The sequence below is a fragment of the Limanda limanda genome, chromosome 10 (assembly GCF_963576545.1).
Source record: "Limanda limanda chromosome 10, fLimLim1.1, whole genome shotgun sequence".
NCBI classification, from domain to species: domain Eukaryota; kingdom Metazoa; phylum Chordata; class Actinopteri; order Pleuronectiformes; family Pleuronectidae; genus Limanda; species Limanda limanda.
In genome coordinates this window covers 27,552,127-27,579,463 of record NC_083645.1, presented here as the reverse complement: position 1 = coordinate 27,579,463, position 27,337 = coordinate 27,552,127, and positions in this window count along the sequence as shown.

Sequence of the window (27,337 nt, the reverse complement as noted above, 5' to 3'; positions counted from 1 at the left end):
CTGTATCTTTTTTTCAGTACCTCACGCTCTCGCTTAATACTTTAGCTGTAATATCTTTCATTAAATAACGTGTAATTACGTATTATTAGTTTCATACTAAGGTTTCAGACGTCCTAAGGAGTTCTGGACGTAGCTGGTGATCGAGTGATTCCTGATGGACATAAAAAATGTCAAACTAGCACATGACAACGGGAAAAAGTCTAATTGTCTCCAACAGCAACTTAATCCCATGAGCTAATTAATCCCCTGAAGACGTTCCTGTCGATGTCTCATTCGTTCTCCTCGTCGTGCTTGAGCGGATCAGCTTCTCCAGACCCGGCTGCAGACTTGTTAGCGTTAGCGTTAGCTACGGGGACTCGCTCCATCAGACACTCATCATCTTTCATTTTCAAAGTGTTTATTGAATCCAGGTTTGACACCTGACGCTGGTCCTTGGTCTGATTTGTTTCCGGATATATTTTGATCTGCGACCATTAGTTTCGCAGCTCGGAAACCGAAAAGGAACTGAGAGCTTCCAGAATCGTTTGGTGTCCGACGAGATACAAACATTCTAAAAATTAAAAAAATAGATTCTTATATATATATATTAATGCATATATTTAGCAGTGTACCTTTTTCAAGAGGGAGTCCGTTAAAATCTCTCAGTTTATCCACATTTTTTCTATTTCAGATTCGAGCTTCTACATTAAAGCTGATGTCAATTAAATAAAACCCTTGCATCAGGTTTATTAATTAGCGTTTGAAGCGTCAGAAGAAGAAGTCTCTTCTCTGCCGCCGCCGGCTTCTCACTTGTTTTCTCAGGATAAAGAAGCTTTTATGAGTCGGTGCCGGATTAAACGACTCCCTCATGACGGATACTTTTTGTAGTAAATGTCGACTTTTCTCTGCCTCTAATGTGTTTTACCTTCCTTGACATTGCACCGTGCAACCAGTCAGATTGACTTGTGAATTATGACAGACAAAATCCTGCAGATGAAAGGCTGCTTTGAAAGCTGCAGTGAAAGAAATCAAGTGTTCCAGTCGTCGTTTGAACGCCGGCGCGACGCTGCCAGATCAAAATCCAATCAAGGAAGAACATTTTCCTCCTTTTTGATTGTGATTAGGCCTTATTTTCTGACAGCCACTAAAATAATTGTGAAAGTAATGAGATAGTGGCACTTCCCCCCCCCCTCCCCCCTCCTCTCTCCTCACTTTCTCTCTCTCTCCTTTCATATAAGGAAGCAGATGATGAAAACAGCCGTGACTCCAGGAACGAGCGGCGCTGGGTGGGAACAGGACTTCAAAGGGAACGATAAGCAAATGTAGCCGAGCTTTCGTGCTGAATTAAGTCAACCAGCCACTTTAATCAAATTGTTTCAGAGGAATCAAACTACAAACAGAAACACAGAGGAGGGAGATTGATTTTCAGTGCGTGAACTTCCTCTCACACCGCAGCTCCTCCTCCATCTCCCTTCTGCTTCTGCTGATTCTGGTGCTGAGACCGGTTCTGTTGACCTCGGGTCCCGTCGGAGCCTTTTAACACAAACAGCACTAAATGTAAATTAGACCAAAGAACAGTTCACGTCGTGCTCAGTTGTGTGTTTGTTTCCTCGTGGCCGTCGCTCGCTGCTGTGGCACGATGTCGCCTGAACCCTGACGTCTGTTCAGCGATATATACTGTATATACACCGTTGTAAATAAACTAAATTAATAAAAACAAATGTACATTTTTAAGTCCCCAGATGCAATTATATTCAAATATATATATATATATACACCCTTATGCAGTAGACCAAATATATGTAAGTATTTGGACTGTGAGTTTGCACCTATGAGGCTACAACAGTCGTGCTGAGCCAATACTATCATAATACTGGTGTTGAGAAGATGTGAAAACAATGTACTTTGTTAATATTAAACTGTATTTCACATAAATGTGATAAATTATTAAAGTGTTTATACTTATAAATACTATTCAGCTGTGTTGATGCTATGTGATATTTTTACTGGAGACAGTAAAACTACTAAATTCTACATGAAGTTAAACATTAATAAACACAATCCAACACTAGCAGTTGTGTAACTTAAAGAATGCACTGCAGCGAGTCTCTTCAGGAATCATAACATCCTGGGTATCGTGTGGAAGCTGAAGAGGTGGAAGAGGCCGAGAGCTTTTGTCCTGTCGGACTCTGGAGTTCAGGATGTGGTTATTTCCTGGAGGCAGAATGAGCCGCTCGGCGCTCGATTCACGTCAAACATCATTTCACCAGAAGATCTGTGCTGTAAATATAAATATAAATATTCCACAAGGAAGCTGGATGAGAGGAGGCAGAGCTGATTTGTTGCATTAACGGTTAATAATGGATGAAATGAGACAAGTCGTATAAAAGGGGATTTTCTGCGACTGCCCGATGACCTTCGTGACCTTGAGGTGACGACAGGTTCAAACCTCAAACCTCCAGATAATCAAGTTACACATGTGGAGTATTCCTAACTCAACCTCATTATGGAGACACGCTAATATCTTGTTCTACTTTAAGTTTACCTAATAAACTGGCAGCTGAGTGTTAATATTATTTTTTTTTTTTACAAATCTTTGAAACATATATATGAGAAGATAAAAATAATAAAGCTAGGACGTGTTGATGATTTTATAAAAAGTCTCTGGAATCAGGCGACACAACCATCTGTGCCCGAGCGTGAGAATATGCTGCAGTTTGTAGGTGTTGGAATGAAAGTCCCGGTCGGGGGGGGGGGGGGGGGGCAGCCGACTCCAGCTGACGTCCCGGAGCTGTGGGGAGGGGGGGGGGGGGGGGGTCAGGAAGCGTTTCAGGAACACATGGTGGGCCGTCTGCACAGATGACCACTTCCCGTGAAGACGCCCGGGCCTGATGCAGCGGCTGCTCCTCCGGGCGTGAAGCGAAGAGGAAGCTGCGAACACGAGCCAAGGATCTGTCGTGGAGCAAAGTGATGGCTGAGCATTAGGCTGCCTCCATCCCAGCCGGTTAACCGGAGAGCTGCCATTACTCACGTCCTAACAGCCTGTAATGGAATTTTCCTCGGATGAGCAAAAGGTTGTCGAGCCGCTCGCTGCAGATCAGAGACTGGAAGTCCGACACGAGAACAAAGAGAAGCCGACGCACACAGACACACAAACACACAAACACACAAACACAGCTCATCAGCGTCTGGTTTATCCATCGAGTGCACGAGACTCTCTCTCTCTCTCTCTCTGAGCTCAAACTCAACCGAGCTTCACGTGTTTGTTTCCATCGTTTCACTTGACCTGCTCGGTTTGGTTCCACCTGGTGATTCAGTTTGAGGATCAGGTTAATTGGAAACTCGGCCTGTGATCCGGTGTCCGGCTGGAACCGGCTTCTGGACGTGGGCGAGAGGAATGAAGTGCTTATCGGGTCGCCGTGGTAACATCATAATGGTTTCACTAGCAGCATTAGCACCTCCATAGTACTACAATACTCTACAGTACTCTACAGTACTACAATACTCTACAGTACTCCACATTACTACAATACTCTACAGTACTCCCCAGTACTACAGTTCACTACAGTACTCCATATTATTACAGTACTTCACAGTTCTACAATACTCTACAGTACACTACAGTACTACAATACTCTACAGTACACTACAGTACTCTACAGTACTACAGCACTCCACAGTACACTTCAATACTCTACAGTACACTACAATACTCTACAGTACTCCACAGTACACTTCAATACTCTACAGTACACTACAATAGTCTACAGTACTCCACAGTACACTTTAATACTCTACAGTACACTACATTATTCTACAGTACACTACATTACTCTACAGTACACTACAGTACTCTACAGTACTACAGCACTCCACAGTACACTACAATACTCTACAGTACACTTCAATACTCTACAGTACACTTCAATACTCTACAGTACACTACAATACTCTACAGTACTCCACAGTACACTTCAATACTCTACAGTACACTACAATACTCTACAGTACACTTCAATACTCTACAGACTGAAACAAGGTGTGAAAGTCAGAGCTTCTCACAAGTTGATTAAAAGTTGAACGTTTCTCTTCTCGTTCCCTGTGTGGATCTGGTTTTGTTTCGGGTCCTCACCCTCACTTTAATTGACTTTAAATTATTCTACAGAACAAAATCCCTTCGCTTGTCAACTTTTTATTGCTTCTGAACTCTTGAAAACTAAAGAATATCAACTTGACCTCTCGTGTCTGTTCTCTGCAGTCAACTGAACGGGCGTCTTTTCTTCTCACAGTTTTTAATTTGAAGAGCTTTCATTGGTCCACAGAGGTGAGAAGATTCAACATTGAACTCACAAAAGCTAAAAAATCTACAGAGAAGTTTTTCTTTTTTAAAACATCCCTTTAATCTTGGGGCACCTGCAGGGGGGGGGGGGTCTGACTCGCAGGTTGAGTCTTCTTTGTAAAATAACTGAATAATTCAAGGGAGAAGAATCACTAAAAACACCTGAAAAGGACAAAACTGTGTTATTCTTTTAGCTGTATCATGAAAAAAGACTAAAACCAACAGTAAATGTCTCCGACTAACAAACACACACACACAGACACACACAAACACACACACACAGACACACACACACACAGACACACACACACACCAAACCTGAGTGTCCAAGCTGATGTTCTCTGTGATTACAGGCAGATGTTTTTATTCCATTAATTAGAACATAAATCTTTTATTTTGTGTATCTAAATATTTCAATTTGTGACAAACCATTTTTCCAAAAAGTCCCAGCGTGTCTCCAGCTCTGTTGCTAAGCTACAGCAGAAAGAGTTCCACTGCGTTCACAAGCCTTAATGCTCAAGTCTCATTATTTTCAAGGATTCGATTGTTTTCACGTAGCTGTTCAACTTTTAACTTTTACTATGAGGCCTCGATCAAACCGACCGGAACCGGTCACGGCCCCAATGTGAAGAACAAAACGTCAAACGCTGTGTTCAGTCGCATTTAAACAAATATGATCTTTCTTCAAATTCGGACATGAAAGTAGCTCAAGAGTTACATGGGGTGAAAACTGTGTGAACGTCGTCTGGGACAAGAAAGTGTCGCCGGTCACTTCCTCTCACTTCCTGTTGGCCTTCGTGGTCACGAGGCGGGACCACGTCCTCAAGTCATAACATGAATTCAATGATCAACCTGTAAAATGTCTCCTTTCAAATCTGTAAATCCTTTTACAGCTACAGACCAACACTGCTTCTGGGTTATGAATCAGAAACGTGTGGAAAATATGGTGTTTACTTTCCCTGCACATTGGATTCATTCAGCAGCAGCAGCCGGGGGTTGGAGGAGGTCAAAGGTCAGCCGGGCGACAGCAGCAGCAGGCGGTCGGGTCACCGCGGCGTTCGACACGTTGACCTCTGCTTTGATCACACGCTGCGACCTTCTGACCTCTGAGCAGCTTCACGCTGGCGTTCAGGCTAATTTCATTAAAACGCTTCGACACTTATTCTCTGATGCACCTGTGGCGCCGAGTCAGAGCTGATGTCACCGGGATCAGTGACTCACAGCGGGCGAGCCGAGCTGCAGGAGACACGGCGGACGAGGGACCGGCGGCGGCAGCAGGTGGATATTTTCAGCCCGGTACATTTCCTCACAGACGTGTCAGGTGTCAGGTTCCGAGACCCAGACGGACACGAAGGTATCGAGGATGAATCATCACCACGAAATAAGAAAAACTGGATCTGGTTCTTTCGTAAAATGTCAAAGGTTAAAAACAGAGTATGTGAAATGTGAAGGACTCAAATGATTCAGGACTGGACAGGTTTCTGGAGACACGTTTAAACTGACAGACACAAAAAAGAGATTTCCTCAGAAACTAAGTTGAAATAAAAGTGACATAAAGCTCTTTACGTTAAACAGAAACCTGTCGTGTTGCTTCGTGGGCGAAAGAAACAAAAGTTTAACTTTCTTTGTTGTTTCAACTCTGAAAAAATCAGGTTCAAAGAAAAGTGACAAAACAAATGAGATAATGGAAAGATGTGTTAGCTCATTAGCTTACACTGTAAATAAAGACAAATACATTTTTTTCACTTCTTCCTGTGAATAAGTGTGATAACAACCACGACAGGAATCATCTTTGAGAAAAACGTATTAAACATTCATTACTTTATTTATATATATATATATATATTGTTTCTTTTTATATTGTTTTATATATATTAATATATATATATATTGTTGTTTAATGTCTGATTGTTATTTATGTGCACCAACCACACAAAGGCAATTTCCTGTATGTGCAAATATACTTGGCAATTAAAAGAATTCTGATTCTGATTCTGAATTCAATGTTGGCTGTCGAAGGTCCTTTTTCTGAAAATGTGACCCTCACACTCTTCTTAACACAACGAGTAACACAACATTGTCGATTTGTGTTTTGTCTTGTCCTGAATGAAATTGACCTGAGCTTTGACTCTGCGGATGTTTCGTTTTGTTCTGTTCCGAGCGACTCGGAAACAAAACGTGTGAATTCACAGTGAAATAAAACAAACCATCTAAACGCTCCCACTCCTCCGGTTCCAGTGTGTGATAATGGTGAATATGTAAAGTGTGGTGATTTGAGGAGGGTGATTATGATGGTGATGATAGAGAAGAAGTCTCTCTTGTCTTCCGTGAAGTGTTTTGCTATTAAAACCTGTAAAATCAAATCCTCTCAGCCGAGCAGAAACTAATTATAACCCATGTTGTCGTGAGTGCAGGGACAATGCATGTAATGGCAAAGTGAAATACACCTTTAAACCGGCCCCTTTTATTCAAAGCCGTTTCCCATTGACAGCCCGCTGGGACTCTGAATTGAAAGGGCATGATCTTTTCTGAAGGCCGACTGGGGATTGCAGAGATTGTACTATTTTCAGAACCACATCAAGGCAATTAGCACAGCAGCAGCTTAGCCCGAGCATGTTGGGCGGCTGTGAATGTACCCGTGTGTGTGTGTGTGTGTGTGTGTGTGTGTGTGTGTGTGTGTGTGTGTGTGTGCATCTGTTTTATGTAAGCCGAGCCATATGTTCATATTCCGGCTGTATGTGGTCGTGCATCAAGCTGCACGTCTCTTTGCCGCCGTGTGGAGGGTTAAAATTATCCCGGGCTCGTTAGCTAAAGCGTCCCAAGTGTCTTCTAATTAGCAGATAATAGGACAGGCGCGTATGCCACCGAGGGGGGGGGGGGCGGGCGATTTAAGAATAAAGTTCATTTTCCCTCCGCAGACATTCCTCACAGCCGTGACCAGGCGACTACAATTAGCCCGCTCGCCATTAGCATCGCTCGCCAGCCGTGAACCATCAGTTATTATTAGTTAACAGATCTGTTATTACACCAGCTTTTTTTTGAATGAGCGTTTTTACAGCTCATTTTAGTCTCGTTTGTCTTGTTCCACTAGTTTAGAGATTTCTGGGGGAAGAGGAAGTGGAAGGTTTTCCAGGCAGATTCAGGAGTCGGGTGTTCCTTCGGCTGCCGGAGCAAACAGGAAGCTGCCACCGCGGCGAAGGTGTCGGGTGTGCGAGCCGCGGCTGGAAATAGAAAGTAGATGAATCACATTTGGTTTGTTCTGTAATTGCAGCCTTCGTGTTCACAGAGAGAGAGAGAGAGAAGCGGCGTGCAGCCATCTGGGCGATCGTCCTCCAACCGGGTGGAGGACGCAGGAATCATCAGGATATCGTCGCTCGCCGCCGCCGGTGGGAACATGTGACACGTGTGACAGAAGAACAACTCGCTGCCACTTCATTAACAAGGAGCTCAGAGTCAAAGTATGAAATCACACTATTCATTTTAATTAGTTTATTTGTGTCCTGTTCATAAAGACACAGACATAAATAGAATAGATGTTTGTTACTAGTAATAATGTAATGATCGCCCAAATTATGTAAAAATATTAACAACAATGGTTCTACTGAAACTGATAAATGTTGTATTTTTGGGGTATTACGTTGGGGAATTACATTTCTACATAATTTATATAATAAACTCAGACATGCAGTTGATATTAGTTTATTCTCGCTGTTTGAAACATCGCTGTAAGAAAATGAAACAGGTCCAACGTTATTAATGAAGACACAAAATAATTGGAAACACAAACAGAAATCTTTGCAAGCTCCTGGTGGAAGATTTAAAAACTGTTGGCAGACACGAGATATTTTGCAGGAAACTGTGGATATAAACTAGAGATTGGTTTCAAATATCATCAAGTTTCACGAGGGATCAGATTTAATATGTTTCCAAACTGTTCAGACGACAGAGGAACCTTGAATCATGGAACTGGGTCATTATTGATCCTTTAAATAATTATTTATATAATTTGTTGGATGAAGGTTTTTATATTTTCTAACCAATTCTGCAGTCGAGTCTCTTTGAATTGAGTATTTATCTTCAGTTGAGTCACAGTCACTGATTAATTTCTGTTTTTTTGTATTTATTGTCTGCAATTCTATGTTAAAGTATATTTTAATCTAAATGAGGAAGTCAAATGAAATATAATATAATAAATCTGAACAGTAACTAAGTTCTGGTTTGGTCTTGTTGACACGTTTGTGCCGACGGGATTTTTATTCCTCAACACGTCAGAAAACACTGAGCAGCTTTAATAAATCCATTTTCAGCATGTTTTTAGCAGTAAAATGTTATAAATCAGCATATGAACAATAAGATAAGATATATGAACAAGCCCCTCAGTAAAACCCTTCAGAGTAAAAGTAGGAATAAAACTGCAAAGTTTGGTGAATGTAAGTGAAACTGAAATGGAGATTTCTGACTCAGACGACGAGGACAAAAACAAACTCATTTTGAGAAAACAGCCTGTAAAGATTTTTCTTGTGATTCAAATCTACAGACGTGAAGTAAAATAAACACCTGAACGTTTTCTTGTTCTCTTAAACATTTTTTCTCTCCACGATCCAGAAAGAAAAGAGGTAAAATTGCTCAAAATGTTCAAATTGACGAGTGATCTTTGTATTTGTTGTTTCTTTGAATTGAAAAATACAGAGAAATCATTTACTGATGCAGCGACTTCTTCTTTTGCACATGTTTGTGTTTCTCGGTGCAACGTTCAAGAGCAAGAGAAAAGGGTTGTGTGCGTTTTAAAAAGGTTTTTATAAATGCAGAAATGCTTTGTGTAATTTTAATTTGTGCATATGACCCTGAGGTTAACAGACACAAATATTCCTGCACAATCTATTTCTCTTTTTGTCGTGTTTGTGTGTTTCATGTTTCCAGTGGCACTGATTCATTCTGCATCTCAGGTTTAAGAAAAAAAACAGTTTAATCAAGTATAGTTAATTTGCGTACACTGATTAAATTAGTCAAATTAGTTGTTTACAGTAAGTAATAGCTAACATCTAACCACCGGTCATGAGCTGAAGTAATGAGAGAACTAACAAGATTTATTTCCCCCTCGTGTTATTGGATCAATTAAAAAATGGTCAGAGCTCTTTAGTTCTCGAGTAATAACAATACTTGGAAAATCTGTAATGTAAGAGAAATGGTGGGGATGATATTAAAAATATAAAATGTCTCCTCAGTCCGTGACCTCCAGGATCTTGTTCACGATGGAGGGGAAGATGGCGTGCACGGTGGACAGGCGGGTCGCCCCACTCGACCGGCTGCACCCCCGACACGAGCCCAGATAAGAAGAAGATCATATGATTATCAATTAAAGAAACTACAAAGCAGGAAATGTGATAATCAAATAATTAACGTCTTCCTGTCTGTTCTTCATGATGTATTATATAAAACTTTATCATTTTCATTTGATTTGTAATATTAGAATAAGGACATCGTCAGAATTAACCAGTCTGCAGGTTGTGGGTTTGATTCCCTCCTGCGTTGACTCCATTACTTCTATTTGTTTTCCAGCTGATATTTGAAAATCTTCAGGAAGTGTAAACTAACGACAGAAGACGGAGAGAGAGACGCTGATCTCCGCCGACCGCCGATCGATGGGCGAGCCGGGGAGTCTGACTTCCTCTGGCCCCGCCCCCTCTCACCTGCCTCGCCACTGGTCAACTGGTCCATCGCTCAGCGTGGCAGACGGCCGCTGTCCCCCCCCCTCGTCCTCCTGATCGATGCCATGGATTTCCTCCTCCTCTCAGACAGATATTATGACATCTGATGGTGAGGTGGTTAATGTTGTGTTATCTGAGACAAACACACACACACACACACACACACAGTGAAGAGCAGATCAATCCTTGTCTTATCACAGTCGACGTTCAATAGCGCTCTGAATGGAAGATGAATCCACGAGGGAGGAGACGCATCGATTGTTTGACTCCACGTGGAAATCAAGCATCTGGGACAATTTAAGTTTAATTGAAGTTTCACAGCTTCTGTTTTATTTAGTTTTCTGTAAATCACACAGTGTCGTTAACAGAGACGTTTTCTGATCATATCCAGGTTGATAATAAATGAAACATTTATCTACAGGTTGAAAGTCATGTTTTTTCTCTAATCGTCCAATCAGCAGCGGCGTGTTTATAAACCCCGCCCAGTGACAGTGGTATTTAATTTAGGTGTATTTTATTAAAACATATTTAAACTCTCAGCTGCTGTAGCTGCAACGCTTGTGAATCAATGCATCAACTTTTAATTACATTTAAATTAATGTTTTGCTAAGTGAAATTAACGCAGCTCTGGTTTTTTTATTATATTTTTGCAACACAAGTTTGATTAATAAACTTTGTGAATCTACAGAGTCTCAGTGAATCAACTGATACGTTTGCATCAGAATCAGAATCAGAATTCTTTTATTTGCCAGGTATGTTTGCACATACAGGAAATTGCCTTGGTATCATTGGTGCACTACTTTTGTACATAAAACAACAATATAAAAAACAACAATATATAAGAAATAAAATAAAATAAAATAAAATAAAATAAAATAAAATAAAATAAAATAAAATAAAATAAAATAAAATAAAATAAAATAAAATAAAATAAAATAAAATAAAATAAAATAAAATAAAATAAAATAAAATAAAATAAAATAAAATAAAATAAAGTATATACATATATACAGTAACAGAGTAACAGAGTTATGGGCAGTTTCATCAGTGAAGAGTAAATATCCTGCTGATAGGACGAGAGGTCGGACTCTGACTTCCTGTTTGCTCACACGCTGTTTCTCAAGTGTTTCCTGAACATTCAATTATTCATCAGTTGGTTCTAATGAAGATTTAAGACAGAGACGGATGATCTGATAATTACTGTCGACGTGTGATGGTTTCCCTCCGGATGCAGAAAAACACAATAACATGACTTGTACTCTTTTACAGTATTTATATATAAAGGAAAACAACTGAGCATATTAAAAAATAACTATTGTTGTGAATTAATAAGAATTAAATCATACTAATTCAAGATTTGAATGAGGTAAATCTTGTTGTTTCTCCAGAGTTGTGAGTTTATTTCTCATAAATTCTCAAATGTAAGGATTTCTTTTTAACAGAATCTCACACTTCTCTTTCTTAATTCAGTCTTTTTGAATGTACAATGGCTCTTATATCTATAGATATGATATATATATCTCATAAGAATTAGACTTTTGAAAACACACTTCTCCTGCATGTTTAATCCTGAGCTGCAGGAGCCTTCACATCGATCCACTCGGACCAGAGACTGAAATAAAGATGACCGTAGTATCAAAACTTTGTTGATTTTTTATCTGACCTATAACGAACCCTTCAGAGATGATGTCGGTTATAAAGACAACAGCCGGCTTCAGATTTCAGAACATGTGAATCACCGTCAGTCTCCAGGAGAAGAAACTTCTTCAGAGACCTGGTTCTGTCCCTTCAAAATAAAGGTACCGTTTCCTGCAGTCTCCAGGTCAGTAGATGAAGTGGCAGCTGCAGCAGGAGTCGGTCGGATCCGTGAGACTCTCAGTGAATTTGTCTGAACTGGAGACTTTGAGGCAAACTGAGCCGTGGCAGCGGCGACTCGTCCTGACCCCGACCGAGCGCCGCGTCTGACTGCAGCCGATCCTTCCACGCCATCTGAGGATGTTTATTAATGACCTTGGCAGAGCTGGAGCTGGCTGCCATGTTGTTAATGCTATTCACTGGCACACGTCGGGCCGTGGCAGCGCACAAAGAGAAACCGGGAGGCAGAGGACAAGGCGCCTGGTGGACATCCATATTAATGCCAAGCTCCGTGTGTGTTCTGCTGCCATGAGCTCCAGCTGAGGTCCAGACAGAGCAGCCGGATCCCTCAGGACCGGCTCCTTTATCTCCTCACCAGAGCATCCGGCCCAGACTGTCACGAGACGTCTCCCAGGACGTCCTCACAGCGTCGTCAGATGTCCAAGAAGTTCACCAGACGTCTGAGGGGAAACTTTGTTGTGAGGACTTCACTTCAATCTGAACGTCTGAGAGTCAACAGACGATTTGTTTCAAAAGAACAAACTCAAAGTAAAGCGAGTGATCAGTGGATCAGTGGCTGACAAACATGGATTTAAACTCTGAGCTGCTGAGCTCTGATCTGCAAAACGTTTCTGCTCAATACAGAAATATAAACACACACATGAGACGAGTTAACAAGTTAAAGTTGGAGCCAAGTTTATCGATTTATCATCAAAAACAGAGATTACAAAGTGTTGTAGAAACAATGAGACAAATTAGTCAAAATGTGAAAACCAGATAAAATAGCAAGAATAAATGAAGTAAGTAAATTATGTTGAAGATCCAGATAAAAAGGGTTTAATTCGGAAAGTAAATTCACACGATGCATAAACAAAACAGTGAGAATAACCTTTAATTCATGAAGTAATTTGCAAATTCTCTTAATAGACATAACATTTGAATTGATCATTATAACTAAAATCATACAGGTATCAATCATATTTTATTTGTATAACCAATATTCACAAATTGTAATAGTAATACTGGAATACATTTAATTCTTTAAAGATTTTTTGATGAAATAAGAAAAAGTTATGAAGTTAAATAATTATTATTTTGTTTTTTGCATCTCTCCCGTATCTTTAGATTTAATTAGCGCCCGAGCACCGAACAGTGGGAGGCCCTATTAACATTGTAAGGATTATTATTATTATAATTTCTATTTTTCAGGCAAATGAATTGGCTTTTTGAGGCTTTAACTTGCTCTAATCGTTACCAAACTTTGCCGAAAATTGGAAAGTGGTGAAAATGTAAGTATTTAGGAGTAATTTTGAGTATTATTTTTTTTTTTTTAACTTATATTTGCTTTATCTAAATTAAACTGCAAGTAGATTCATGAACAATTTGAACAAAAGCAAGATGTCATCAAATAAACAAAGTCACATGGACTCGTGCACGTTGGTCAGGTGTCGTGTGGAAATCTGTGAAATTAATATTTTGATGTGAGGAACAGTCGCTGCTCGTTGTTCACATGCAGCTGAAGAAGTTTCAGGAAAAATTACAAATTCCAGAATAAAGTAAAACTCACTTCAAGTTCATTCAAACTTATTTCTTTCAAACAACTTTAAAAAGTTGAAATCACAGCCTGTGAATTCTGTTCCCTTGTGATTTTCATGACGTAACCTGTCGAACACAATCAGTCTCACGTTCCCTCTCATTTGTGAAATGAGTTCAAAGCTGCTCTGATCCTGATCTGGTTCCACAGGTGGATCGTCTCTGATCTCCTGTCGCAGAACTCGTTCACTTTCTGATGCAAACTGGATGAAACGCCCAAAACAAACCAGTCGCCTGATTATTTTAAAACCTTATTCTGCTGTCTCTGTGTTTCTCTGCTGTTGCTCGTCTTGATTCCAGCAGCTGCAGCGTCTTTGTGGAACAGGTGACGGGCTCGGCAGCTGCTGGTTGGCTGGAGGCCGGCGCTGCACAGAGATGATGAAACATGAAGCCGCTGAGGTCTGAGCATCTCCACGCGTTGAGACACGGGAACGCTGGGGAACCCGGTCGGTGGGAGAACAGGTTCTGTTGCTCTGCAGCGTTTCCAACCCTGATGAGGTCTGAGAGTCTGAGAGTCGAACCCTCAGCAGCTGATTGGCTCCTCCCTCCTGCAGACACATGGTCGTGTCGTCTGCCGCCTCGTGCCACAGCTTCCGCTGCATAATGACTGGTTCATGCTCCGTTTCCTCCTTAGAGGCCGGGTGAGGCTCAGAGAACATGTGTGTGTGTGTGTGTGTTTGTGTTGTTGTTGTTTGTGTCTCTTGACAAGATTCACCGCAGTCGTGTCAGCAGCTAAATGCTAACATGCTAACAATGCAGCCATGGTGATGTTTAGACATTTATAAAACCATTTATCAGACGACAGTTTTATTAATCCCACATTTTTGGGGAAATTTGCAATTACAGTTGGAGCAAAAAACGAAAAGTTCAGAGTTTACACTTTCAGCTTCGTGCTTCCTGGAAAAAATGTCAGAGTCGCCACCGTCCTGCAGAACTCGCCAGAATCAAACGCTCTGGATCCAGATCTGCTTCCTGTGGTGCGTCCGTCCACAAACCTCGACGCCACAATGAGAAGGAGAAGAGGAGCAACAGGCAGCTGGAGTCTCATCAACATCACCCGAGAAAACAATAAAGCTCGGGGGCAGAGGTCACGGTGGAGGAGCGGGGGGGGGGGCGAACTGTGACCCCCCCCCCACTCTCAAAACTACTGATTGAAGTCTGAATGAAAGTTGAACGCTGCTTCGTGACCGAGCCCAGGAGCAAGTCATCAGATTTCCAACGAAGAGGAAAATATCAGAAAGAAAAACACACAAACAAATACACACACAGACACAAACACACACACACACACACACATACAGACACACACCTGTCTGAATGTGCTCGTTAATATGAAAAGATGAAGGTTAACTGTAGCGTTGGCATTCGATTGGTCCTTTTCTTCAATATGCAAACTAATAGAGATGAGAATAAAGCTTCAGAGCCCTGTGTGTGTGTGTGTGTGTGTCTGTGTGTGTGTGTCTGTGTGTGTGTGTGTTCAGTTGTTGATGTTGTGGGAACCTGTTCACATGGACACATTCTGGGGACGTTGTTTTAAGGAATTTAATTTAAGTCAATGTACCGTCTTCTGAAAGAGACTAAATTGTGTGTGTGTGTGTGTGTGTGTGTGTGTGTGTGTGTGTGTGTGATGATGAGGAGGAGACTTGCTGGAGACTCTTCATCATCACCTTGGCGAACAGAGCAGTGGGATCCCGTCTGTTACTAGAGAAACTGAGGCATGTTGACAAAGTAATTATATTCAGAAAACTGCTTTAGACGTTTTTCTACTGCAGGTATTCCAGAGTTATATCCAGAACATGATATACGAGTCGCTAAATACACAATGTTTGGATCATTTAAACGTGCGCAATCAGGTTTTTGATGTGTTTAGATAAAGAATGAATCAGGTCGCTTCTGATCTCTGGTTTGAGTATTTATCCGATTTGGACGTGGTTCCTGGATTTGAACTTATTTTGTTGGAGCGTTTTTGATAAGATTCTGTGTCCATGTGGTTCTCAGATGGTTTGTGATCCTGGTTGGATCGTCCTCGTCTTTTCGAATCGGATGTGTCCAGATGTGCTCGCGAGTGGAGCGTTGATCTGTTAAAGTTTTAATGTCTGCGGCGACAGAAACGCCTCTCAGCAGATCTGCCGGCTGCAGACTGAGAAGCTTTATTAGCGATAAGGGGGAAGTTGTGGTCTTATTAAAACAGTGTGAGACTCCGAGAGCTGCAGCAGTGATGAAAACGCTGCAGGAAGGAGGAAGCTGAGAGGTCAACAACACCCCCTTCAAAATATTTAATTGGTATTTTCTCACTCTTTATTTCTGTGTCTCTGGCTCTCGCTATTTAAGACGGGGAAAAAGTCTGCGTTTCTCCTGCTGCTGCTGCACAACATGTTGGTGACCCGGACGTTTGCCTGAGAACGAGACGCTGGTTCCAGGTTCTCAGAGTTTCATACTTCAGGTTCGGAAACTGCAGAAAGAAGACAAAACTCAAAACACCACAAATCTGTCAGATAAACCTGCAGAAGCATCAAAACAACAGAGACTGAACTGTGGTTCTTCAATCTGTGATTTACAGACGACTGATGGTTTGCTTTGAGTGATGCTGTATGAACGACCTAATAATAACTAATAATTAGGGCTGGGCAAGTTAACTCGTTTTAATCGAGTTAACTCAAGTGATGAGTTAACTCGATTAATTATTTTATCTCGCATTAACTCAGGTTTGATTATTTATTGTTTTATTGTGAAAGTCAGGCTTTTATTTTGTGAAAGTCTGTTGCTGACTGCTGCAGACCAGGAAAAAAGAAAATAATTGGCGGATAAACAATCGAGTTAACTCATCACTTGAGTTAACTCGATTAAAACGAGTTAACTTGCCCAGCGCTACTAATTATTGATTAATTCAACTCATGACTGCCCTCTATAGGTTAATCAAGGATCATGGTGTTAATATCTTGTATTACACTATTTCACACTATCTCACCCAGCTCCTTGAACTCAGTCCTGCGTCTTTGTTGCACGTTAATTTCAATTATATGTTTCCTATAGAACATTCTCCTTTGAACCGTCACCTTGATTTTTCTGCTACTTTAAAAGTTGTTTACATTCTTCTTCAATCTGGAATCCAGCGTCCAACAAGTCTCACAATGAGATATTTAGTTTTAAGTTTAATAGAAGTTTTTTGTGCAACTTTTTTTAAGTAGGTTATTTTCTTCACCAAACAACTTTCTTTTCCATTTTCTTATTTCGTTTGTTTGTTAATCTTCTTCCAGTTTGTTGGAGTTTTTGGACGAGCGCAGAAGTTTGAGCAAAAGTGAAAATAGAATAGTTTATTCCTTTTGTCAAAACATCGACTGATCCTTGAGACAGTTATTAAATATGAATCTTATGAAGACAAAGAACTTTTTTCCTCTTGAATCAGTTGTTTATCCTGAAAGCAGGAAGTTCAGCATCAGGAGGAAACACTAATTAATAAATTTGATAAACGTTACAGTCGCCTTAGAGTCATGTGACCGGTCGGCGTGGGCGACCTCCTGGCCGGCGTGGGCGGAGCTTCCTGTCGGCCGAGTGGCGGCAGAAGGAGAAACGTTCCATGAGATGATCGAGTTTGTTGTGTAACGAGAGCAAAGAGAGAAACTGGAACACGAAGCTTCATCAGACGAGAGTTGACCAGACCATAGTGAGGATGATGATGATGATAATGACCATTATAATGACATTTGAAGATAATGATACTTTACATGCTTATTACATACGTGTACTTTGAGGATTATGACGAAAAAAGAGGTGAACAGATAAAACAGATACTAAAAATGACCCAAATGTTAATATGTACAGATACACAGTGTAGGATGATGTTGCTAATTATTAGGATGATGTCCATAATATATGTCCAACATTATTTTACATGTGTTAGTGGAATATACAAAAATCTAAATCTCTCTCAAGTGAGGCCACACCTCTTCAGTCCTGAGCACTGATGAACTCTGGGTAATTTTACATTCATGTTTCAGCGTTTGTTCCTCAATGTTGTCACAGTTTTCCTGATAATTAAGTTGGTAAATAAATGTGTTTATGCAGTAGTTTGTTTTCAGTGGATTTATGAATCACCCTCATCCAAGTGTTTAGTGACACTTTGTCTTTATTTGAGCAGTTTAAAGGTTTATTATAAAGACTGAGAACGAGTAACGTTGAAAATAGTGTCAGAGAAAAACTCTCGTCTGTTTCTCGTCGTTGCTGCTTCACATTTTTTATATTTGAAAGAAAAAACAGGTAAAAAACAAACCCAACTTTTTTTCCACTTGCTGATAAAAAGACTGTTCTTCTCTTTGTGGATTCTTCAGACTCACGAACGCTGGACGACTTTGTGACGAATCACAAGCGAGTGTCACCGTGTTTGTATCTTCACGCCATCAGAAGCTTCTCTCTCTCCTCCATCTGTTAAACCCTCTCGTTCGTTTTCTCCTGTTTCTGACCGAATATTAGGGTTTCTGAGGATGAAAGAAAGAAGTCGGGGCCGAGTTTTCTCTTTGCTCGCTGCCTGGTTGTGCGTCGTTGTGCGTCGTTGTGTAGCGCTGCCTGGTTGTTGTGTAGCGCTGCCTGGTTGTGCGTCGCTCCCTCAGCTCCTCCTGACAGGAGCCATCAGGCAGCGCTGCGTGACTCAAAACCTCGGGGAGCGTCGGTGTCTTCAGCTTCTCATGTGAACCTGGTTCTCCTCATTCTCAGCGACACGCTATCCCCCCCCCCCGAACTCCCGACTCCGGAACACGTGACCACATTCATGTCACCAAGTTCATAACATTAATGTAAATACTTTAAATGTTTCATTTCTCAGTTGTCACGCCGTTCCACAAACTCTTAAAACCGTTGAAATGTAAAATCTGAGATCTGACGACTCGCTGCTCGGACCCGAAACAGAGAAATGACCAAACAGAGTCAAAGAACAAGCAACTGTGATTTTCATTTTCACAAATTTTGTTGAGTTTGACGTTATTGATGAATTTTTGCATGAATTAATCTTTTCATCTAAATTGTGTTTGTTTATAAGTAGGAACAAAAAAAATCACAGAATCAATGTCCCTGAGATTTTGTGAAAGATCAGGATCGGGTTCAAGTTTTTCACTTTCTTCACATCGTGACGTTTGGCTTTTTTCAACAGTTTCATATTTAGGGAGCTGATATTTATGAGTATGTGACATTTGGTGCAGCTTGATTGAATTTAAGGTATTTGGCCTTGGAGAGCGTTCTCCGAGCTACATTCTTTTTCTTTAAAAGGTTTTAGGAGAAAAACAGTTATATACAGAATTTTGAACTATTAAGATCTGACTGCAGCAGCCTGTGTGACTGTTAGCTTCTGTTAGCATTCCGTTAGCATTCCTCTCCCGTCAGGCATGTCACTATGGGAACATGCGACAGCAGAGTCACTGTTCCTCTGTGTGTGTGTGTGTGTGTGTGTGTGTGTGTGTGTGTGTGTGTCTGTGTGTGTGTGTGTGTGTGTGTGTGTGTGTGTATGATAGATTAACAGTCACGTTTCCCGGTCGAACATTTGACCGTTCGACAGTCGTATGTAAACAGTAGCATACATTGTTTAATACTGTGATTATTGCTTTGCCGTTATTTATGAAATATTGTGTGAACATATAAAGTATTAAACTGTGTGTGTGTGTGTGTGTGTTCGTGTGTGAGCGGCCTCAGGAAAAATTCCTGGTTTATATTGATGATGCATTATTGATACTCTTTATCAATAATTCATCTTCTGCTAAGTCTGCAGGCTGAATAATTTTTACATTTTTTAGATTTCCAGCCACAGTTGTCCAACACCTCCACACACACACACACACACGCACACACACACACACACACACACACACACACACACACACACACACACACACACACACACACACACACACACACCTCAGTAACACACTCTGCTGGTCTTATAGGAAACGAGCCATGATCCTCAGCACAGATTTCATTTACATCTTTTAAACAGAGAATGAATAACATGGAGGTGTGTGTCTTATTAAACTGCAGCGACACACAATGAGTCTGAGACACACACCTGCCGTGCTCACATGTTGTTTCTGACTGTGGCTGCAGACGTGACACACAATGAGAAACAACAACTTCTGAAAAGAAAGAAGATTTCACTTCCTGGGAATGATGCAACTTTTCTGACGGTGTTTTTAATAATTTAACAAGAGTTGACGACAACCTGGGATTTTATCCAGCATCTTACTCATGAGGAATAAAACAACACAATAATGATCATCATTAATGTTTCATAGAATAATTTATTGCTGTTCATTTATCAAAAATAAAGTTGTGTAATTCAGCAACAATACAAACAGGCTTTTAACTTGAAGGCAAATTGTCAAACAAGAAGTGGTTGTATGCATAATGAAATAATCAAATCCTCAAAATCAGTTACTTGCAGCTGTAGTTTATCTGAGGACATAGAAGAAGACACAACTTCCTGTTAGGACAAGAATCTGGTCAGGTGACAGGAGGTCAGTTTGCACTTTAATGGTTCTAATGATTTCTGTTCTCAAGAGGAAATGACTGATTAAGAGCATAATAAGCTTTATTAGCATTATTGCAAGCAGCTCGATACAGGACGACTCGTACAGTAATAACTGTGTCGTTATAATGAACTCTATTAATAAGCACAGATCAAAACATCATTTTATTTACTTTTCACAGCCGGACGGACCCGTATTGAATCTCTGCTCAGATTTGTTTCATCAGATAATTTAAATAAACTTATACTCGTGAAATCGATTCCTGAGCATCTCGTCAGCTGTTTTGATTAATTATTATTTATTATTGTTAATTAGCTTTATTATCATTATTACTGTTAGCTATCGATCAGCTGTTCTGAATAATGATGAGCAGCTCGATACAGGACGACTCGTACAGTAATAACTGTGTCGTTATTATGAATTCTTTAAATAAGCACAGGATCAAAACATCAGCTTTATTTACTTTTTCACAGCCGGACAGATTTGTATCAACAGATCATTTATATAAACATCTCTTATTCTCGTGAGATCGATTCCTGATCAGCTCGTCAGCTCCAGATCGGTCTGCGAGCGTTTTGATTCCCCGCTGTGATTGGTCCGTGAGCTTTCAGACAACCAACGAAGTTCTTTACTTCTCAGCACCAAAGCTCTACAGACGAACCACTGACCAAGTTCCACTAACCAGGTATTTTGTTACTTGAGGGTCTTGAAGAAGGTTTTTGAAGGTTCTGGTTCAGATAACAACAGATTTTCTCAAACCTGTGATTCTGAAGCAAACACAGGAAACAACCGAGAGCTTTGACTTTTATTGTAAATCAATAAAACAACCAAAATAATTTGAACATGAACTGGAAATGTTGAGAAATGGCTCCTGTTGCTTTCAGTCATATTCAGTTTGAAAGGTAAAGACAATGATTTATAATAGAAGCCAAAAGGTTTGAGCTGTGAAATGATTCATGTCGGATTCAGAGGCTGAGAAAAGATTCTGGAAAACGTTGAGTTGTTCAGAAAACGGAGGAACTCGGTGTCAACAGTCATCAGGTTTAATTCACCTTAGTTTTAATCAGACTTTCACCTCAGATATTAAATGTGACAAAGGCTTGATCCACATCGAAGCCACTTCAAACATGAGCTGTGGAATATTTCTGGAAATCTGGGTCTGGAGTTCGTCTTTCATATATGAAGAACACAGCAGGGTAAGTATTGCACATCTTATTTGGTTTCAGCTCGAGAAAGAAATCAATCTCCATCCAGACCCATTAGCTCCACATAAGGAATATAGACCCTGGTGGACCCAGACACTTCCTGCAGGGACTACATATCCCATCAGCCCTGGGAACACCACAGGATCCCCCCAAGCAGAGCTGGAGATAGATGTTTGGGATTCGGTTCTCCGCTGGTTCCCTCTGGTGCTCGATCCTGGAGAAGCTGAGGTCACTGGATGGACGAGCGGTCACCGACACTGGTCACGCGTGTGCTGGTGTCACCAGGAAGCAGATGAAGTGAACCTGGTCACAGGATGAGAAATGATCCGTGTGACCAATTTAAAAGATCCAACGTGAACTGAATCCACAGACGTCTCCTCCTCCTCTCATCCTGGTCCCTTCCCTCTGTGAAGCTGAGAGATGAACATGAATAATGAAAACGTCTGGAGGAAGAGACGGAGAAACACTGGATGTGTTTTCCTCACCATTATTTGTCACTGCCTGGCTGCTGCTGGGATTCTGCAACAACACGCAACTGTTACCAACCTCCTCACTTCTATTTGCAAGAGGGAACTCATTTTTCATTATTCATTTGTTGAAGTTCATTTGATGTTTCAGCTTCAGGAGTCGTCCAGCATCCGGTCGTTTTTACCACCGACTCAAAGGAACTTCCTCAAAGCTCCTGTCGCTCTCCTGTCGGCGTGGAGATTTAGAGAAGGAGGTTATTATGGTAGTGTCACGGTTCCGATCGCCTGCGACACTTCATAGTTACTTTATTTAAGTTATTGCGTCATCGAGCAGCTGAAATATTCCGATATGAGGTCATCTGCTGGGACGCAGGAGCAGATTTGGGCCGAGAGTTAGATCTGAACAGTAACAGTCACGTTAACTGTTTGTGTTTCTCTCGTCTCTCAGAGCGATGACGCCGGCGGACGATTAGTGTGAAATTAAGCGGCGGCTGGATGATGGAGGGAAGAGCGATGAGTGGGAGGACAGAGGCAGAGAGAGAGATGCTGTAGGAGTGAAAACACTCAGAGGAGGTCAGAGGTCAACACATCACACCGCTCACATTATCCCGACAGAAACACTCGCTGGAAGCTGGGAGGTGACGTTGTGTTTGAACGTGAACTCGGAGGCCGGGAGGAATATTAAAGGAAACCGCAGCCGATGCTCAGATCGAACAGTTGCGTTGTTGAGCAGCTGCAGCCGAAACGTGAGGATTCAAGAGGAGGAGGGAAACCAGAGAGGGAGAAGGTGGAGGACGTGGTGTGTTTAGAGATGAGAGTCTTCACTGCAGAGCTCCGAGACGAGGCCGGGGATCTGAAGAGGAACGGATGGAAACCAGCTGCACAGCAACGAGAGGAGGGAAACTGTTCTAACTATCGACACAGTTTCAATTCAATTAAAAATAAATTAATTTATCCTGAAGATGCATTTCAAGGTGAAAAGCAAACTTTGCAACAACAGTTCTTTCAGCATCTGCCATCATGACACAAAGTTCCTTTTACCTCAGACTTCTTAATTTAGCAGAACTTTAAAATTCACAAAAACCTTCACAACACATTACAGGAAATAAACTGTCTCCCTTAAAGTTTGCAAACTTAAAACTGTACTCTTGAAATTTACTAACCAGGTATTTTGTTACTCAATGGTCTTGAAGAAGGTTTTTGAAAATTCTGGTTCAGATAACAGCAGATTTTCTCAAACCTGTGATTCCGAAGCAAACACAGGAATCAACCGAGAGCTTTGACTTTTACTGTAAATCAATAAAACAACCGAAACAATTTGAACATGAACTGGAAATGTTGAAAAATCGCTCCTGTTGCTTTCAGTCATATTCAGTTTGAAAGGTAAAGACAATGATTTATAATAGAAGCCAAAAGGTTTGAGCTGTGAAATGATTCATGTCGGATTCAGAGGCTGAGAAAAGATTCTGGAAAACGTCCAGTTCTTCAGAAAACGGAGGAACTCGGTGTCAACAGTCATCAGGTTTAATTCACCTTAGTTTTAACCGGATTTCACCTCAGCTGAAAAAAACAAAACTTCTCATTGAGGAAGAGACAGATACTTTCACAAAAACCTTCACAACACATTACAGGAAATAAACTGTCTCCCTTAAAGTTTGCAAACTTAAAACTGTATTCTTGAAATTTAATTGAAATTGTACTTTCTTGATTTTTGTTGTTCTTGGTTTGTACCCTCGGGGTGGAATGCACTTACTGTAAGTCGCTTTGGATAAAAGCGTCAGCTAAATGAAATGTAAAGTAATGTAATGTAATGTAATGTAATGTAATGTAATGTAATGTAATGTAATGTAATGTAATACTCATTTACCCATGAATGTGAATCACTGTGAAACTGGAGACAATTTAAAACATGAGGATTTTCTGCACATGTATAGAACGTCTTTATTCTATTCCTGGACGTGGAATCATGAAGGACATTGAGAGAATGATATTCTAATCAGATATGATTCACTCTACATGTGAGCATCGCGTCTGCAATCACACATGAAGGGTTTGAAAGTGTCTCTGTCGTCTCACTTCTGTTTTAAAAATACGTCTCTTTAAACTCTGTAACCTCAGCTTGTAGATCTTTCCTTTCATCGCTCGTTCAACCTCCATCGTGAAACCTCTCCAGCTGCAGACACTTTTCAAATCACTCTCACACACAAACGGAAAAAAGCAGGAACAGCCGGAGCCTCGAGTCCGGAACCATCACGGAAACACACGCATCTCATTTCAGACTTAAAGGCTGAGAATCTGAAAACTGAGAATCTGAAAACTGAGAATCTGAGAACTGACCAGCGTCTCACCTTCAATCTGTCCTGTGGTTATTTGGCTGTTAAATATAAATGTGGTTTCTTAGATTAGATTAGATTTCTTTATTTATCCACACAACGGGGAAATTCACTTGTTACAGCAAAAAGAGAAAAACAGAATTTAAATAACAGTGCCGAAGCAACAATAAAAAAGAAAGATCAAAATATATACACTTACTAAACTACACATAATGAGAGTAAAAATATACAGAAAACAAAAACAACCTGCAAAACAGACACTGTGCAAAAGCAGGTACTGGGGAGAAAGTGGAATGATGTAAGTGTTATTGTAATGAAAACAAAAGTATTATAAGTAATATTGCAACAGTAGTGACCATGATACAGAAAAAATAATTAAAAGTAAGTGACCATAATATAAATAATACTACAAGATAGTATAAAGGAAAATATAAATATTGCAATGCAGCTTTGAGAGGAGGAGGAGGAGGAGGAGAGGAGGAGGAGGAGGAGGAAGAGGAGGAAGATGAGGAGGAGGAGGAAGAGGAGGAGGAGGACGAGGAAGAAGAGGAGGAGGAGGAAGAGGAGGAGGAGGATGAAGAGGTAGAGGAGGATGAAGAGGAGGAGGAGGAAGAAGAGAAGGATGAAGAGGAGGAGGAGGAGGAGGAGGAGGAGGAGGAGGAGGAGAGGAGGAGGAGGAGGCGTCTCACTGAAGAGTCTCCAGTGTTTACCTGTCGCTTTCACATCTTCCACAATCTGTAATCGCCTTGGACAGGAACACGTCTTAGCTTGGGGTTAGAAAAATTTAGAAAAATGTATAAATGAACTATTATTATCATGATTTTATCTTCTTTGTAAAATTGGTGATTGCTCTCTTTGGGTTTGGAGCGAATTTCTGCCCCGAGTGAAGCAGTTAAATGAGCTCGGGTCTTGTTTGTGATCGAGTCACCAGTCGATCTACTTCAGGATCCAAACGTCCTCGTAGGCAGTGAGCAGAAAGAACAAGGTGAACGCTACTGATGAGTTTGGACTCGGCGTTGGAGACAGAGTGAGGAGCCGGGACACGAAGGAGCTCGGAGCTGCTCCTCTTCGTCGTCAGGGGACAGATGATGAAAACAGTTATCAGATCAAATCTTAAGAAATCTATTTAAACCTGAAACAACCGACACAGACACCTCTTCTCTCCTCCTCCTCCTCCTCCTCTCTCCTCCTCTCTCCTCCTCCTCTCTCCTCCTCTCTCCTCCTCCTCTCTCCTCCTCTCTCCTCCTCCTCTCTCCTCCTCTCTCTTCCTCTCTCCTCCTCTCTCCTCCTCTCTCCTCCTCTCTCCATCCTCTCTCCTCCTCTCTCCTCCTCTCTCTTCCTCTCTCCTCCTCTCTCCTCCTCCTCTCTCCTCCTCTCTCTTCCTCTCTCCTCCTCTCTCCTCCTCTCTCCTCCTCTCTCCTCCTCTCTCCTCCTCCTCTCTCCTCCTCTCTCTTCCTCTCTCCTCCTCTATCCTCCTCCCTCCTCCTCTCTCCTCCTCTCTCCTCCTCTCTCCTCCTCCTCTCTCCTCCTCTCTCCTCCTCTCTCCTCCTCTATCCTCCTCTCTCCATCCTCTCTCCTCCTCTCTCCTCCTCTCTCCATCCTCTCTCCTCCTCTCTCCTCCTCTCTCCTCCTCCTCTCTCCTCCTCTCTCCTCCTCTCTCCTCCTCCTCTCTTCTCCTCTCTCCGTCTCAGTCGTCTCAGATATAAATAGGAAAAGTTTACATTGTGCGTTACACCCTTGAATTCCTCCCCAGTCAGAGATGGGTCCTGGCTACCGGAGCCTGAGCCGGGCCCTCGGGGGGGACGTGGCTGGCGCTCCGGCTGCCAGACGCGGTGCCAGGTCGCAGCGACGCCACCTCGACAGCAGCAGCAGGTGGCGCTTAGCGTTTGCCAACAAACTGCTGGCAGCGGCGGCGTGCTTACTTAGCCTCTGCCTCCAGAAAAGGCTTGGCAGCGTGGAGCCGCTGTGTTAGGAAGCTGATACGCCTACGAATAATGAGACACAACAAAGCGCCTCTCTCCGCCTCTCATCGCCTAATATTTCTCTTTTTTTTGGACCCTTTCTGTCTCAGGACGCCCGGAGACTTTTAAAAAAACAAATAGCAAGAATTTAAAATCACTATATTATCTCACATTTGCATTAATTTCCGCCGCAGCGTCTGTTTCCGTGAACGTTTCAGAACGAAAGAGCCTTTAATTCTACAAAACTATAGAATCTCACAGGGTTGAAATGTTAATTAATGTTTCCTGGAAAGCCTGAAAGATTTTCAAACATTGAAAAGTCCCGAAGGAAAAAAGAAACAACATAGATTTAACCAAAGTGAGCAGGAAAGAAAAATGTTGAATGTCGGTTATAAATTAATAATTTCACACAATATGAATCATTGTGTTCCAGTGTTTGCACCTATCGGCTATTTACTTACAATAAAATGTGGGAAAAGAGTCAGAAATAAAACTGTAAATCACTTATTATATGTATAATTCATGATGTTTATTTATTTAGTTTAGTTCCTTAAATGGACCTTGAGCTTCACATCGTGAAACCTGAACACAAACTGTTTCCTTCTCTTGATTTCTGTGTTTAGTTTAAATTCATCCAGGGCAAGATGTGAGATGTGTAAATTTCACATGCAGACGTAATAACCATGAGTTCCTCTCTGGTGTTGAAACAGTGAACTGATAAGAAGTTAAAAATAAATAAAAATAAAAATATATAAAAAATAAATGTAAAACGATAAAGAACAAATACGAGTGGATTTCTTAAACGAACAGGACATGTCCTCTTCTCTTCAGCATGAAATCCTGTCCTCTTTGCAAACCTGCATGTTTTAGGCTGATTTCAGTATTTTTTTAGTCACAATATCTAAATTTGATTAATTTTTTCATGATTTTTAATGCTTAATATAATTTGTTTACATTTTCTCCGCGTCTCCTGTGAAGAACTAGTACTAGACGAGTGGATTTCCAAAGCAAACAGGACGTGTCCTCTTTAAAAACCTGCATGTTTTAGGCTGATTTCAGTATTTTTTTTATCAGAATATCTAAATTTGATTAATTTTTTGTCGTTAATGAAAAATGTCATGATTTTTAATACTTAATATAATTTGTTTACATTTTCTCAGCGTTTCCTGTGAAGAACTAGTCCTTCACTTCTAGTTAAGCTGAATTCACACCAGACACAAAGTGTTTGGCTCGAGGATCATTTGTATTTTACTCATGGTTCTTACAACACGTGTAAAGAGAATCATATCATATTCTATATATTTTTTCATATTCTTGCATCATCATTCTTGGGTCAGGTTAGGACAGAAAATTGCGTCCGAAGCCGAACTCCAGTTTCAAAGTTGTTGC